The sequence below is a fragment of the Ranitomeya variabilis genome, chromosome 2, assembly GCF_051348905.1.
Source record: "Ranitomeya variabilis isolate aRanVar5 chromosome 2, aRanVar5.hap1, whole genome shotgun sequence".
NCBI classification, from domain to species: Eukaryota; Metazoa; Chordata; class Amphibia; order Anura; family Dendrobatidae; genus Ranitomeya; species Ranitomeya variabilis.
The window spans coordinates 908,026,362-908,042,904 of NC_135233.1; the positions used below are offsets into that span (position 1 = coordinate 908,026,362).

General features: G+C 45.9%; 1 protein-coding gene and 1 non-coding gene across 4 annotated transcripts in view; one reads left to right on the forward strand and one right to left on the reverse strand.

The window, feature by feature from the left end:
* Nucleotides 1–16,543, forward strand: part of PLD1 (phospholipase D1) — a 327,109-nt gene that overhangs the window by 160,744 nt on the left and 149,822 nt on the right. The window lies entirely within an intron of this gene.
* Nucleotides 588–694, reverse strand: LOC143810729 (U6 spliceosomal RNA). Its single transcript, XR_013223161.1, has one exon. It is a non-coding gene; the product is annotated as a U6 spliceosomal RNA (small nuclear RNA).

Consider the following 16,543-nt stretch of genomic DNA (forward strand, 5'->3'; position numbering starts at 1 on the left):
GACTACTAAACCTCCTGCCAGGTAGTCATGCATATTCATGAGCTCTGTGTAACCCCACCTTGATTTGCAGCTTTTGTGTACACTATGCATAGGCAGAAAGCTTCCAGTCAGTGGTAGGGGCGAGGGTTATACTGAACTCCGCATTCAGAGATCTGCTAGATCTGCAGCAGATGAATCAGCGATTTTATCATTACTGCAACAAGCTGCTCAGTAGGTGGTATATCACTGGATTCAGTGTGTCTGCCCCAACATTATGCTGCTCTCAGAAGGGGTAACAAAAACCTGCTGACAAATTCCCTTTAACTAGTCACTCTACTCAAGGGTATATAAGAAATCAAACCGCAGTTTCTAGTCTTTCACAAATTTGTCTTCTGGTGCTTTTCCATTCTGTGGAGATGAAGACTCTCTTGAAACCATTCCATTATAAAGTGAGGATGCATATTTGTCCAAAGATGTGGAGTTATAGCATGACCTGCTAGGGTCAAAAAGCGTGAGATTTTGAGACAGTATTTTCAATGATCTCCGGACCATGGAGAGTATTAGAACAAGGGAAGCTACTTGTATAGCTTTATTTTTATTTATTTATTTTTTTTATGGAACGCTTCACGAATTTGCCTGTCATCCTCGCGCAGGGGCCATGCTAATCTTCTCTGTATCGTTCCAATTTTAGTATATGTGCTGCTGAAGCAAGCACTGTATAGCTTTATTTGTGAGCCAACACATTGATGTGCTGTGTGTACTCTCCTTTTTCCATCCGGACTGAATGTTTGTGTGGATTTAGCGTTTGGCTCGTCTCCAATCACTGATGCTACTAAACTGTTTAAAACCTGTGATTGGTGCCATGTCTGATCTCAGGTTTGTGGTGGTGCCATGTCTGATCTCCGGTTTGTGGTGGTGCCATGTCTGATCTCAGGTTTGTGGTGGTGCCATGTCTGATCTCAGGTTTGTGGTGGTGCCATGTCTGATCTCAGGTTTGTGGTGGTGCCATGTCTGATCTCAGGTTTGTGGTGGTGCCATGTCTGATCTCAGGTTTGTGGTGGTGCCATGTCTGATCTCAGGTTTGTGGTGGTGCCATGTCTGATCTCAGGTTTGTGGTGGTGCCATGTCTGATCTCAGGTTTGTGGTGGTGCCATGTCTGATCTCAGGTTTGTGGTGGTGCCATGTCTGATCTCAGGTTTGTGGTGGTGCCATGTCTGATCTCAGGTTTGTGGTGGTGCCATGTCTGATCTCAGGTTTGTGGTGGTGCCATGTCTGATCTCAGGTTTGTGGTGGTGCCATGTCTGATCTCAGGTTTGTGGTGGTGCCATGTCTGATCTCAGGTTTGTGGTGGTGCAATGTCTGATCTCAGGTTTGTGGTGGTGCCATGTCTGATCTCAGGTTTGTGGTGGTGCCATGTCTGATCTCAGGTTTGTGGTGGTGCCATGTCTGATCTCAGGTTTGTGGTGGTGCCATGTCTGATCTCAGGTTTGTGGTGGTGCCATGTCTGATCTCAGGTTTGTGGTGGTGCCATGTCTGATCTCAGGTTTGTGGTGGTGCCATGTCTGATCTCAGGTTTGTGGTGGTGCCATGTCTGATCTCAGGTTTGTGGTGGTGCCATGTCTGATCTCAGGTTTGTGGTGGTGCCATGTCTGATCTCAGGTTTGTGGTGGTGCCATGTCCAGCATAAGTTGACATGTTGCAGATTTGAAAACCGCGGCTCCATGAGAAAGAGAATCCCTGAAATCTTACTCAAAATTCTGCTTCTGCAGATATACACTGTATCTGGTGATGCCGCAATCAGGGCTTTTGCAAAATCCAATCTGTTTTATGTAAACAGTGCCAGAGTAAGGGAATACTTGTAAAAAAAAAAAAAAAAAAAAAAAATAAATAAATTTTTTTTTCCCAGGACTGTCCTAGTCATCTGAATGGGATTTGCATAAGTCCAGGAAACTCAGACCATTTCTTTGTTCTCTCTTGTCATCTATATGTAACTTTGATTTTTTTATTTTTTTTTTTTTTTACCTAAACCGCTATTAATAATTTATAAGACCTTTTCTTAGCTTCCTGTGTGAAATAACTGGAACACATCTGTCAAATCCCTGCACTGGCCCTTTGAATAACATAACATTGCTCCGTGCGCTGTCCATGTTTTCACGTCCAGCACCTAACTCGAATATCCGCTTGTGTGAACCTACCCTCACTGTCATGCAGCCCGAATAGTAGGTTTCTATTTGCCTGTTTGATCCCTAAGAGTCAGGTTCTAAATTGTTATAAAAGATGTAACGGTCCCTTTTTAATTTCTGTTCTATATATATTTATATTAACATACAATAACTTGACTCCAACCAAACTGGACATTTCCCGAAAATATGGTTTAGATCTCCATGGCAACCAGCTTACTGCTGCTGAACGCCATTTCTACAAATAGGCATAGATCCGCTCGTACAGTGTGCGGCATACACGGTGTTAAATACTCAGCAATGTGTTGCACCTCCTAATATTTTTTTGTGGTGTGATTTAAGACAGTCTGTTTGTCTTTGGCTTAAAGGGGAATTTCCATCTCCTAAAGTGATGGCATATCTGTTGGATATCGGTGGTCCATTCCCACTGCACCTGGCACGGCTGTGGTTTCCTGCACTGTGGGATGTGAAGAGCGAGGGCTGAGAGTGTAAAGTCCGCGCTCGGGATCGATGGAGATTCTAAAGGACAGACCTTCCCTGATTACAAAGTGCTGGCATATGTTTGTGTCACGCCATCACTTTACGTAATGGAAGTATCCCTTTAGTGATTTTGTTGTTCCTGATTAGTATCTGCCTATTACAGACTGATATTTCTGCAGCTATGAAGCATTCCTAATAATAGTTATGAGTTAAGATCATGTTACTATGGGATTGTGTAGAAACCGTGGCTTGTAACTTATTCTGCCTGTCCTCGTTAGGGTCCGCGTCAGTGATGTCTGCAGCCTAGAGACCATTCATCTAGAGTGGACTTTGATATAGAGATCTCCTATTACCAGTCACGCTACGTATCCCTGCATTCTTGTCAATAAGTGCTATCCAGTACAGCAAATATTGATTTACCGGTATATTGTTTTTATTTTGTCTATTTTTTATTTTTGCCATATAGTCAGCACACAGCCACTGGTATGGATCTTATCACCTGTTTGCTATCTGTATAGCATGTAAAATCCTTGGTGGCCACATAAGAAGATATCATAATTTATTGTGTCAGCAGTGGTTTACATGCACAAATGAGGAATGTTGCTGAAGACCACATTTCTTTTTTAAACCTTTGCAGAAATCCTCACCGAAACACTGATTAGTACGTATGTTTTAACCACTTTATGACCTATGACGTATATATGTATACGTCATAGGTCGAGTCCACCTGTTTGGTGCAGGCTCTGGCTCTGAGCCCACATGTTTTCTTGCACGTCAGCTGATTTCATTAGCGGTCATGTGCCCCTAACAGACGCGGGTGGAATCGTAATCTACCCGCGGCTGTTAGCATGTTAAATGCTGCTGTCAATCTTTGGCAGCAGCGGCATTTAACATGGCCATGTGCTCCCCTGTCACATGATTGCCGATGGGTTGCCATGACAACCAGGGGCCTGGAAGAGACCCCTTTGGTTGTCTTTGCCGCTCTGATATGAGCGCTGCCCAGTGGCCGGTGTTTCGTAGCAGATGAGCATTTCTGCTAGAACAAGCAATCAGAAGATCGCAGCTTCAAGTCGCCTATGCAGACTGTTGAAGCATGTTAAAAAAAAAAAAAAAAGGGGGGTTTTAAAAATAGAAAGGTACAAATCACCCGCATTTTTGCCCCATTCAAAGTAAAGCAATAAAAAAGGTAAAAATACACCTATTTGGTATCGTTGAGTTCAGAAAAACCTGATCTATTAAAATATAAAAGTAATCCAACCGGTGAACGGAGTAACGAAAAAATCAAAATGACTGAATTCCTTTTTTTTTTTTATCGCCTCAACATTGAAATAAACTGCAATAACAGGCGATGAAAATATTGTATCTACCCCAAAATGGTATCCATACAGTCATGGCCAAAAGTATTCACACCCCTGCAATTCTGTCAGATAATGCTCATTTTCTTCCTGAAAATGATTGCAATCACAAATTCTTTGGTATTATTATCTTCATTTAATTTGTCTTAAATGAAAAAACACAAGAGAATGAAGCAAAAAGCAAAACATTGATCATTTCACACAAAACTCCAAAAATGGGCCCGACAAAAGTATTGGCACCCTCAGCCTAATACTTGGTTGCACAACCTTTAGCCAAAATAACTGCGACCAACCACTTCTGGTAACCATCAATGAGTTTCTTACAATGCTCTGCTGGAATTTTAGACCATTCTTCTTTGGCAAACTGCTCCAGGTCCCTGATATTTGAAGGGTGCCTTCTCCAAACTGCCATTTTTAGATCTCTCCACAGGTGTTCTATGGGATTCAGGTCTGGACTCATTGCTGGCCACCTTAGAAGTCTCCAGTGCTTTCTCTCAAACCATTTTCTAGTGCTTTTTGAAGTGTGTTTTGGGTCATTGTCCTGCTGGAAGACCCATGACCTCTGAGGGAGACCCAGCTTTCTCACACTGGGCCCTACATTATGCTTCTAAATTTGTTGGTAGTCTTCAGACTTCATAATGCCATGCACACGGTCAAGCAGTCCAGTGCCAGAGGCAGCAAAACAACCCCAAAACATCAGGGAACCTCCGCCATGTTTGACTGTAGGGACCGTGTTCTTTTCTTTGAATGCCTCTTTTTTTTCTCCTGTAAACTCTGTTGATGCCTTTGCCCAAAAAACTCTACTTTTGTCTCATCTGACCAGAGAACATTCTTCCAAAACGTTTTAGTCTTTTTCAGATAAGTTTTGGCAAACTCCAGCCTGGCTTTTTTATGTCTCTGGGTAAGAAGTGGGGTCTTCCTGGGATTCCTACTATACAGTCCCTTTTCATTCAGACGCCGACAGATAGTACGGGTTGACACTGTTGTACCCTCGGACTGCAGGGCAGCTTGAACTTGTTTGGATGTTAGTCGAGGTTCTTTATCCAACATCCGCACAATCTTGCGTTGAAATCTCTTGTCAATTTTTCTTTTCCGTCCACATCTAGGGAGGTTAGCCACAGTGCCATGGGCTTTAAACTTCTTGATGACACTGCGCACGGTAGACACAGGAACATTCAGGTCTTTGGAGATGGACTTGTAGCCTTGAGATTGCTCATGCTTCCTCACAATTTGGTTTCTCAAGTCCTCAGACAGTTCTTTGGTCTTCTTTTTTTTCCTCCATGCTCAATGTGGTAGACACAAGGACACAGGACAGAGGTTGAGTCAACTTTAATCCATGTCAACTGGCTGCAAGTGTGATTTAGTTATTGCCAACACCTGTTAGGTGTCACAGGTAAGTTACAGGTGCTGTTAATTACACAAATTAGAAAAGCATCACATGATTTTTCGAACAGTGCCAATACTTTTGTCCACCCCCTTTTTTATGTTTGGTGTGGAATTATATCCAATTTGGCTTTAGAACAATTCTTTTTTTGTTTTTTTCATTTAAGACAAATTAAATGAAGATAATACCAGAGAATTTGTGTTTGCAATCATTTTCAGGAAGAAACTGAGTATTATCTGACAGAATTTCAGGGGTGTCAATACTTTTGGCCATGACTGTATAAACGTCAGCTCGGTGCACAAAAAGCAAGCCGTCACCCAGCTCCAGATCACAAAATATGGAGATGGATGCCACAGGTCATGGAAAAGGCGCCTTTTTTTTTTTTTTTTTTTTTTTTTTTTTTTTACAAACTTTGGGTTTTTTTTTCACCATTTAAATAAAAAAAATTTACATGTTTTGTATCTACAAACTCGTAATGATCTGGAGAATAATAATGGCAGGTCAGTTTTAGCATTTAGTGAACATTGAAAAAGGAAAAACACTTAGGCAATTGCACTTTATCGGTCGTCCATGACAGCACTACGGAGAGAGGGGATCCGCCCTTCAGGAACAGGAAACCTACAGATACATAAGGGCGGCACCTCTCCCACGCATCAGTTGGTTTCCTGTTCCTGGAGGACAGGATTCCCTGCAGATACGACTTCGTTTCTCCTATCAATACCCAGGCCGGCTGTCCGACCCAGGTAGCGAGGGGGTCTCCTACCTCGGGCAGTGTGGGTCCCTGGAAGCGCCACGGTGGGTCCGGGTAGGGCTCCACGACAGTGAGCGGTGCAGTGTGGAGCGACGTCCGGAGGAGGTCCATCCCCAGTGGTCAGCAGGTGAGTATGTCCCCCCCCGGGGTCCGCTCTCCCCCCTGGGCCTCGGTCTTCCCCACTCTGATCCCCGTCGGTGCGGTGCAGCGCGGCGTCCTGTGTGCTCCTTTTGATTCGGGACCGGAGCTGGGGGTCGGACGCCGGCCTCTGCCGCGGTCACCGCGGGGCTGCGGCCGTGGAAGCGGCGGTGGCGTAGCGGGGGGGCGGCTGGATGGTCCGGCGGCACCGTTCCCCAGCTTCCGGGCACGTTTCTGAGCGTTCTGCCCGAAACCGGAAGTGACGCGCAGGGGGCGGGGCCAAAACCGGAAGTCAAACGCCGGCCGGTTTTTTTCTAAAAACGCCGCTGTCCTGCATGCGGCGGGGGCGGGGGGGGGGGCGTTTGGGTGCAGGGGGGGGTGGAGCAGTCACCTGCAAGTCGGGGGGGTGGATTTGGCCACACACCTGCACTGATTCCGGATCCGGGGGAGGGCTATTTATAGCCAAACAGAATGCTGCAGCACTGCTTGTGAGCCCATCTTAAGCTATGGATGAGCCGGAAGCTGCCGTCGGTCTGCTGGAGCAGGAGCAGGATGGATCCTCGGAGAAGTCCCATGCGAACCCCCAGCTGAAGACCCGCGGACGCAGTAACCAGACTAGTCGCAGATCTAAGCAGAAGGATCTGGACCGGCCCCCCAGTAATCCGGTACCTACCGCTACTGCCTGGGTAAGAGATCTTCGTGAATGTACCCTGATGCAGTCTTTTCCTATGTTTATTTCCGTAGGGGAAAAAAAGCGCTGGTAAATCAAAAAACAAGGAGTGCGCGCTATGCGCTTGCCCTTTGCCAGACGCCTACCCTAAGAGACTTTGTCAGTCGTGTGTACGGCAGACGGTAGGAAATAAATTGATGGGAACACTGATAGCGGTAGCGCCAGATAAATTACATAGCCTTTTTCTCCGCTCCCATAGGTGGCGGAAGAGTCTCCTGATTTCACATCAAGCCTTAGGGAGATTATCAGGAAGGAGGTGAAAGATTCCCTGAAATCCCTGTCCCGGGGGGAGTCTTCCAAAAGAAGAAGGGAGCCTAGCGCCTCAGAGTCGGAGTTGTCCGCTGGCCCTAGTAGGGAGAATGAGTCAGACGCCTCTGTCTCCTCAGCGTCCTCTTCGGAAGAGGAGTCTAACCGGTTCTGTTTCCCATTGGACCAAATGGACAAACTTATTAAGTCAGTTAGATCCACCATGGGGGTGGCTGAGGAAAGGCCAGAACTCTCTACACAGGACCTAATGTTTGGCGGTCTAGACCCTAAAAAACGTAGGTCTTTTCCGCTCAATGACAAGGTCCAGAACCTCATCAAAAGGGAATGGAAAAAACCGGAGAAGAAAGGCTCTTTTCCACCTGCCTTTAAACGCAGATATCCCTTTGAGGACCCCATGGTGAATACATGGGATAAGGCGCCGAAATTGGACGCAGCGGTGTCTAAGGCGTCTAAAAAATCATCTATCCCCTTCGACGACATGGCTTCCCTAAAGGACCCTCTCGATAAGAAGGCTGACTCATTCCTTAAAGGGACATGGGAGATGTCGGCGGGTGCCCTGAGACCTGCTGTAGCGGCGACATGTGCAGCCAGATCGATGATGGTCTGGCTGGATCAGCTAGGGTCTAAGTTGGAAGGCGGTGTTTCCAGAGACTCTATGTTGAAATTCCTGCCAACAATTCAGAATGCCGCTGCCTTTCTCGCGGACGCATCTGCGGATTCGGCAAGAATGGCGGCTAGGGCGGCCGGACTATCAAACGCAGCACGCAGGGCCCTATGGCTGAAATGTTGGCCAGGTGACCTTCAATCCAGATCCCGTCTGTGCTCTATCCCATGCGAAGGGGAATACCTGTTTGGTCCAGTCCTAGACGAACTGCTGGAGAAAGCTGGAGACGAGAAGAAAAAGTTTCCCAATCTACCAGCTACCTCTTACAGGCGTCCCTTCACAGGGAAAAGATTCTTTCGGAGGAGACCAGCCAGAGACCAGAGCAGATGGGATGAGAAAAAGAAGAAAGGTACTGGATTTATGTTTGGAGGTGGAGGACGTCAGGAGCCATCCCGTGAGGTCAAAAAACCACCCCAATGACTAGTCGCCCCGGTGGGAGGTAGACTATCTGCCTTCTACCCGGCCTGGTCCAAAATCTCCAGTAGTGATTGGATTTTGGGGTTAATAGCTACGGGTCTGCGGCTAGAGTTCTCCTCCATCCCTCAGAACTTCTTCAGAGTTACCCCACTCAGGTCCTCTCCAGCAGAACAGGCGGCCCTGGAAGCAGAAGTTCACGACCTGCTCAGTAAGAATGTCCTGTCAGAGGTTCCGGAAGGAGAACAGGGTAGAGGATTCTACTCTCCTCTATTTCTAATAAGTAAACCTGATGGCTCCTTCAGAACAATTATTAACCTTAAAGCTCTTAATAATTTCCTGACCGTCCAATCATTTAAGATGGAAACTATTAACACCGCAATAAAGCTGCTGTTTAAAAACTGCTTTATGGTAGTATTGGATTTGAAGGACGCCTATTACCATATCCCCATTTATGCAGGTCACCAACGATACCTGAGGGTGGCGGTAAGGTTGGATGGGGTAATCAGACACTTCCAGTATAGGGCCCTCCCCTTTGGTATATCGGTCGCCCCTCGAGTGTTTACCAAAGTTATGGCGGAGGTTATGGCTCACTTGCATGAGTCCAACATTCTAATAATCCCCTACCTGGACGATCTCCTTATCGTAGGTAAAACGGCGGATCACTGTCTGGAACAGTTACATAAAGTGATGTCTGCTCTGGAGCGTCTGGGGTGGATGCTAAATGTCAAAAAATCACGCTTACAGCCCATGACGGTGCAGCGATTTTTAGGCCTGACCCTGGATTCCCAGGTTCAGGAATGCCGTTTGCCTCAAGAGAAAATTGATCGCCTGCACCTTCAGGTGCTGAATGCCTCTAAAAACCCCACCATGTCCCTTAGAAGAGCCATGTCTCTGTTGGGCTCTCTCTCGTCCTGTATTCCAGCGGTCCGATGGGCCCAGTATCATACGAGGATACTTCAGGGCGAGGTGCTGTTACAACAAAAAAGGTTGGGGGGATGTCTGGAGAGCCTGATGACCCTATCCCAAGACGCTATTATATCCCTCGGATGGTGGCTAGTCCAAGAGAACCTGTCCACAGGGGTCCCCTGGGAATATAATGTAACTCGTATAGTCACCTCGGACGCTAGCCCTTCTGGATGGGGGGCTCACATGGGGGATACATTGATCCAGGGGCTTTGGGATCAGGATCAGATAGAAATGTCTTCCAACCTAAAGGAGTTAACGGCTGTGGAACAGGCAGTTAAATCACTCCTTGTCTATCTACAGGGCCACCACGTGCGGGTATTCTCGGACAATCGGGTCGCCGTGGCATACATAAATCACCAAGGCGGGACTCGTTCCAAATCCCTAATGTGCGTAGCAGATCGTCTATTCCATCTAGCAGAGCAACATCTTCTCTCATTGACGGCTCTTCACATAAGAGGGGCAGAAAACACTACAGCGGATTTCTTAAGCCGCAACACATTGAGGCAGGGGGAGTGGTCCCTGAACGACTCCATCTTCAACCTCATCGTGGAAAGATGGGGTCAACCAGAAATAGACCTGTTTGCCACAAAAGAAAACAGGAAAGTGGCACAATTCTGCTCTCTCAACCCCAGAGAAAATCCTCTGTCAGTAGACGCCCTCCTCATAGACTGGAACTTCAGGCTAGCCTACGCCTTTCCTCCCCTGTCTCTACTTCCTCTGGTGGTGAGGAAAATCAGGAAGGACAAAGCCACAGTGATAATAATTGCCCCCTTCTGGCCCAGAAGGACGTGGTTTCCATGCCTGAGGGCTATGTCGATATCCGACCCATGGGTCTTGCCAGACATCCCGGATCTCCTGTCCCAGGGCCCAGTCTACCATCCTCGGGCGGTTGGCCTTCATCTGACGGCGTGGATTTTGAGCGGGCGCTGTTAAAGGATAGGGGGTTCTCTCCGGGCCTCATTAACACTCTACTGAAGAGCAGAAAAATAATCACCACAAAGATTTATGTTAGGATCTGGAAGAGGTTCCTTCAAAACTCGGGGGTAATAGCTGGTCAGTCAATACCAATAGACCAGATTTTAGAATTCTTACAGAAAGGGTTAGATATGGGGTTATCCCCAAATACACTTAAAGTGCAGGTATCAGCCTTAGGGGCCCTCTTTGGCTGCAACATTGCTGAGAATCACTGGGTCAGCAGATTCATCAGAGCGACAAAACGGTCCAGGCCAATGGTGAAGAATAGGGTCATGCCATGGGACCTGAACCTAGTCCTCTCAGCCATGACAGAGGCCCCATTTGAGCCAATTGCATCAGCCTCTATTAAAAGTGTATCACTTAAAGTAGCCTTCCTGGTGGCCCTAACATCGGCGCGTAGGATAGGCGACATCCAAGCATTATCCAGGGTTCCCCCTTACATGCAGCTTAGGGATGATAGAGTGATACTATCCCCTGATCCAGCATATCTTCCTAAAGTAGTGTCCAGGTTCCACAGAACACAGGAAATAGTTCTTCCATCCTTCCTCCCCAATCCTACTAACGATAAGGAAAGGAAGCTACACACTTTAGATGTAAAAAGATGTATCCTGGAATATCTGGCAGTAACTGATCCCTGGAAGATAGATAACGCCCTATTCGTGTCCTATCAGGGTAGTAGGAAGGGTCACAGGGCATCAAAATCTACTTTAGCTAGATGGATCAGGGAGGCTATCTCGCTGGCATACATCTCAAAGGGCAAGCCGGCGCCTGAAGGTCTGAAAGCGCATTCCACTAGAGCTATGGCGGCTTCGTGGGCGGAAAGATTGGAGGTGTCGATCGACCAAATTTGTAAGGCTGCTACTTGGTCTTCTCCACACACATTCTATAACCATTATAGATTGAACTTGGGTGCCTCTTCTGACCTTTCGTTTGGTGTAAGGGTGCTGCAAGCTGTAGTCCCTCCCTAGTTAGTTACTCTCTGTAATTCTCTCCGTAGTGCTGTCATGGACGACCGATAAAGTCTTAGTTACTCACCGGTTAACGGTGTTTTTCGGAGTCCATGACAGCACCTGTACATACCCTCCCGTCTTCTTAAGTTCTGGGTGTACACCTCTTCCTTTATTTATATAATTCACGGGTAGTGAATAGTTAGTTATTGTATCATTGTTTATTATGTATGCTATTAACCTTGGTGGTCCTCTTGTGCTCTGTAAACCAACTGATGCGTGGGAGAGGTGCCGCCCTTATGTATCTGTAGGTTTCCTGATCCTGAAGGGCGGATCCCCTCTCTCCGTAGTGCTGTCATGGACTCCGAAAAACACCGTTAACCGGTGAGTAACTAAGACTTTTTTTGCAATTTCACCGCACTTGGAAATATTTTTCCTGTTTTCCAGTACACTTTATCAATGGTGTCATTTAAAAGTACAACTCGTCTCACAAAATAACAAGCCATCACATGGCCATATTAATGGAAAAATAAAAAAGTTATGGCTCTGGGAAGGAGGAGAACAAAAAAAACAAAATGCAAAAAAATTAGAAAATCCCAAGGTGGTGAAGGGGTTAAATGCTATCTGCCACCACTACCTAGAATACACCACTAAGTAGGGTATGCAGTAATTGGTTTAAACATAGCCATATTGCTAGTCATACTGGTAGCATAACTGAGGAAAATGGTTCATGTCACCATTTGTAAATTCTGTCTGCGACAAGCCCTTAAAACCGGCATATTTGCAGTTGTGACCTTAAGGAATGAAATACAATCTCCCCCCTGTGAGAATAGAAGGTGCGCTACACAGTAGACATATCTGCCACCCCCAACTTTTCTGCACACTGCTTTTAGGGAAGCCTGCCACTTATAGATATCGCTGCACAGGAAAGTCCTACCAGGACCAATGCCCTGTATCTTCATGAGAACCCCCACTTAGCAGTTATTCCAGGCATATACTATTGATGCTTCACCTGGGAATACTCTTATGTTTTATTGTGGCCCTTTGGAGTGATAATTCTCTAGCAATGTGGTCCTCCAATACAAAAATGTTGTGCACCTGTTTGTTATCCAGAGCCTATAGGCGTAAAATGATCGGAGCCTAAGCAAATTTGGGGATTGGAAACAAGAAGGACAAGTCTCATTATCTCAAAAAAAACCAAAAAACCCTTGGAAATAAATTGACCTATCCTTAAGAAAATAATTTTTCTAAATATCGAACTCCTTGGTAAATTGATGACAAGCTGCTTTCCACAGTAGTAGTAAACTCTGGAGGGGAAGTTAACTGGCACTAAATTGGGTGTGTACAAAGTGAGGACCTCTGTAAGTCTACTTTTGGCCTTGGTTCCATTGGTTCATTTTTATGTAGACATCTGTCTGAAATTGCTCTGAAGCTACCAGACTTTTGGGGATCCCTTATTGTTGACTTCTTTGTGTTGTCCAAAATGTCAAATTTTAAAATCCCCCCATAGGAGTGGGTTAACACCTCTATACACATTAGACAGCTAGCTAGCGAAGCGTTCCTGTGTTCTCTATCACAAAGCCGCTGCCGGGCTTCTCTGCTCATCTCCCTACTCAAAACAATCTGCTGTTGGAATTCCAATGGCCGGATGCTTTTTACATTTTTTTCTTTAACATTATTAAGGTTCCCCGTTGACTTTAGACTGCTGGCTCTTCCCTCCAATTTTGGCTGTCTTTGTTCTAATATATATGGGGGGCCTTTAATGTGCTTAGGATAAATTATAATTGTAGTTAACATACCTCTTGGACTGGCACCTCTTCTCTGCTTCAAGGGCTTTATCTCCTGCCAATCTCAAGACATTGTTAATGTCACATTAGTGCTGCAGCTAATCACTGCTCACTGATGGACTGCAGCCTTCGGTTTCATTGGACGGTGCAGTTAACTTCCCCCTTCAGAATTTACAACTAGCATTTTGTATAATTTGGAAAGTTTTTTCTCATGGACTGGTCGAATTATTTCCACTAATGAGACCTACCCCTCTCTTGTTTACATTTCCCCAAATTATGTAGGCTCTGTTATTTTCACTTTTATGGCTTTCTTTGTATAACACAGGGATGCACAACATTTTCTTTTTTTTTTACTGGAGGACTACAGTGTTAGGCTGGTTTCACATTTGTGGATGGAGGTGCTGCGGAGGGCTGCATACGTCCTGAGTGAAGCTCCGCCCACCGCCGCACCTCCTCCGGTCAGCTCCGCCTACGTCGGCATGCGACGTGCGTACCTATCTTTACCATTAGGCATGCAGGCCATGCCGATGTATGCGGATGCCTCCGCATGTGTCGTTTTGATGTTGCGGCGTCCGCACCAAATTGCGACGACACATGCGGAGGCATCCGCATACATCAACATGGCCTGCATGCCTAATGGTAAAGATAGGTACGCACGTCGATGTGGGCGGAGCTGATTGGAGGAGGTGCAGCGGTGGGCGGAGCTTCACTGAGGTCATGCGCTGCCCTCCATCTGCAAATGTGAAACCAGCCTAAGTCTGTGTTACTAACAGTGGGTCACATTACAATGTGGGAGAGTGTTCCCATACATATCAGCAGTATATACCAGGGATAGCTGCTACGTAGGGGTTCCTGTGGACTGTTAAAAGCTGCAATTGGTTCTGCTTTAACACTTTTCTCTGTGAAGATATTTGTAAGTGGTGGCTTCCCTATTTATGCGCAGTGGGCATCAGTGTTGGGTGTAACAGACATGTTTTTGGGCTATTTAAAGTTTGTTCATGTCACAATTTGTAAATTTTAGTTTTCTACGCTAAACTACCAATGTGACTGGCATTATGGGTATGTTTAAAGGCTTACCCAAATGCAGGTGTTTCAATCATAAATTATATTTCTGTTTTCCTTTCGCCCATGACAGCACTACATGACAGTGGGAATCTGCCCATCAGGGACAGGAACCTACTGAATAAACAGGGTGGAAACTCTCCCCCCACCGCCCCACATCAGTTGCTTTGCTGTCCTTGAGGGGAACCTACATCCTTAGGATTCAGTGGAGTTAAAATCTTTTACCTGGCCCGAATGCCTGCAAGAGTGGCTCTGTGTCTGCAGCGCTGTGTAAAGGTCCTGGAGGTGCCTTCACAAGACCAGGGTGGCTTGTGTTGGCATGTGGACACAAGTGACGGAGACATTGTGTCTGCTGGGCATCACGTTATCTAGGGTCTGCGGTGGGCGTGCTGACAGAAGCTAGCCCTGAGGACTAGCGGGTCGGTGACTTCTGACCTGGAAGTGGTAACTTAATTTCTTGGGGGTCCAGAGAAGGCATCCATGTGGAGGGGAAAGCTGTTTGGCTGGTCCCTCATATAAATGGGGTTCTGACTGCTGGGTGATGTCCAGTCTAAAACCAAATTATGTTCCATCCCGTGTTACTGAGAGTATTTGTTTTGTCCGCTTCTGAATGACCTCCTGGATAAAGCTGGAGATAGGAAGACGTGATCTCCTAATTTGTCCTTGCCGGAAAACATTAAGGTCCTTTCGAATGAAAAAGTACAGCCGGAAAAGACCTCAAGGATCAAGAGAAATGGAAAGACGAGAGGTAAAACAGGAGTCATATCTGGGGTTGCCTCAGGGGGAAAAAGTCATCCCTTTGACGCCACTCTCCAGGTAAGGGCATGGTTTTCTTTCTTCTTCTCTACCTGGGTAAGAATTTTATCCAATGGGTGGATTCTATGTGTAGTGGAGTCGGGCCTGAGGTTAGCGTTTTGGACTGTTGCTCCTCACACATTTACAGTAACATCCCCCGGAAGATCTTTGGAGGAACAGTTAGCGCTTGAAACAGAAGTCATGGATTCACACTGAATCTACAGAGTAGAGTGAAAGAGAAGCCGCTGCTCTGTCGACCTGACAGCAGAAACCACTAACTCGTCAGCAGAGATCAGCAACAGGCAACTAGTTAGCAACAAACTGTCTGTTCATTAACTAAAAGACAGCAACTACCTGCCTGTTAGTTCTTCGGTCCATAATAACAATATTAAAAAAAATTTCCTGGTTAACCTCTTTAATGTGTATTGGGGCCTTAACTTAGACAAGAGTGGGCTGAACCCGCCAACAGTCTGTGTATGTGTATCCAGGCTGTTGGCGTTCACTGCTGTATTTCACAGTGTAGAGTGACAGAGGTGCGAACATTGCTTAGTGAATGGCTTTGACATAGGAGTGGAGCTTGGTTTGATCTCCTCTGTGTGCAAGTTTAAAGCTGAAGTTGTGTGGAACATCGCTCGCTGCTGGCTGTGTGTCTTTCTGAACCAAATTATTAGTTCTTCCACTCAAAGCGGGCCAAGCTAGGGTGGCACAATGTGCTCAGTACGGTGGTGAGCTGATTTTTTTTCTTATACTTGGTGGTTTTTGTTTTTACAAACTGACTTTGGGCACAAATCATCAAGCGGTTTTTGCCACTATTGGCTACTTATTCTCTGAAATATTTGGTCAGTGTCCAGAAGCTGGGACCCCAATCAGACTCTTTTGGGCACCTTGTAGTGAAGATTTGTTAAATGACCGATATCAAATGATTAAGATTTACTTGATTGGCTATAGTTGCTATTTACCAGTAAAGATGAAGAAATCTATGACCAACTCTCCAAACGAAGCCAACAAAGCAGAGGTCTTAGAGCCCCCATAGGTCCCCATACACATTAAACTAAAGTTGTCCAAGCCAGCCAATATTAGCAGACTTTGCCAACTGCCTATGTATATGGAGGCACCTCTTCTTCCTCTCCCTCCTATGCCCTGACAGATGATGTCGGAGGAGATAGGGATGGAGCATGTCCAATTTTGGAAGCTCCCTTTTGTTTTAGACAAATTAAGATGCCACCAGTGAAGTCTGGCAGCGTCTCGTAGATAACACAGGAGCGCTCGGCAGCGGCAACTATGTGTTATGCTTAGGGGCCTAAACTCTTGTTTCATTGGCCAGTGGCCACACATACTTGTCTAATTGTTCTCTGAAATAGTTGGGGTTGCAGCTTATGTACTGTGAACAGTCAGACAGCTTGTGTAATTGACTTGTCATAAAAGGTATCTCTGGAACAATCAACCTATAACGTAATAAAATGAACCTAGCCCTTTTTATCTTGCTTTTATAGATTGTAGGTAACATGTCATTTCTTATTAGTAATGTAAACTAACGTACACTCAGATTCCTGGTACAGCAAGGGTATTGTCAATATTGCGTGTTTGCTTTTAGCCATAAATACTGAAGAAATATTTCATTCAATATGTGCATGTTAACAGGAACTGTGTAATCAGAAATAATCTA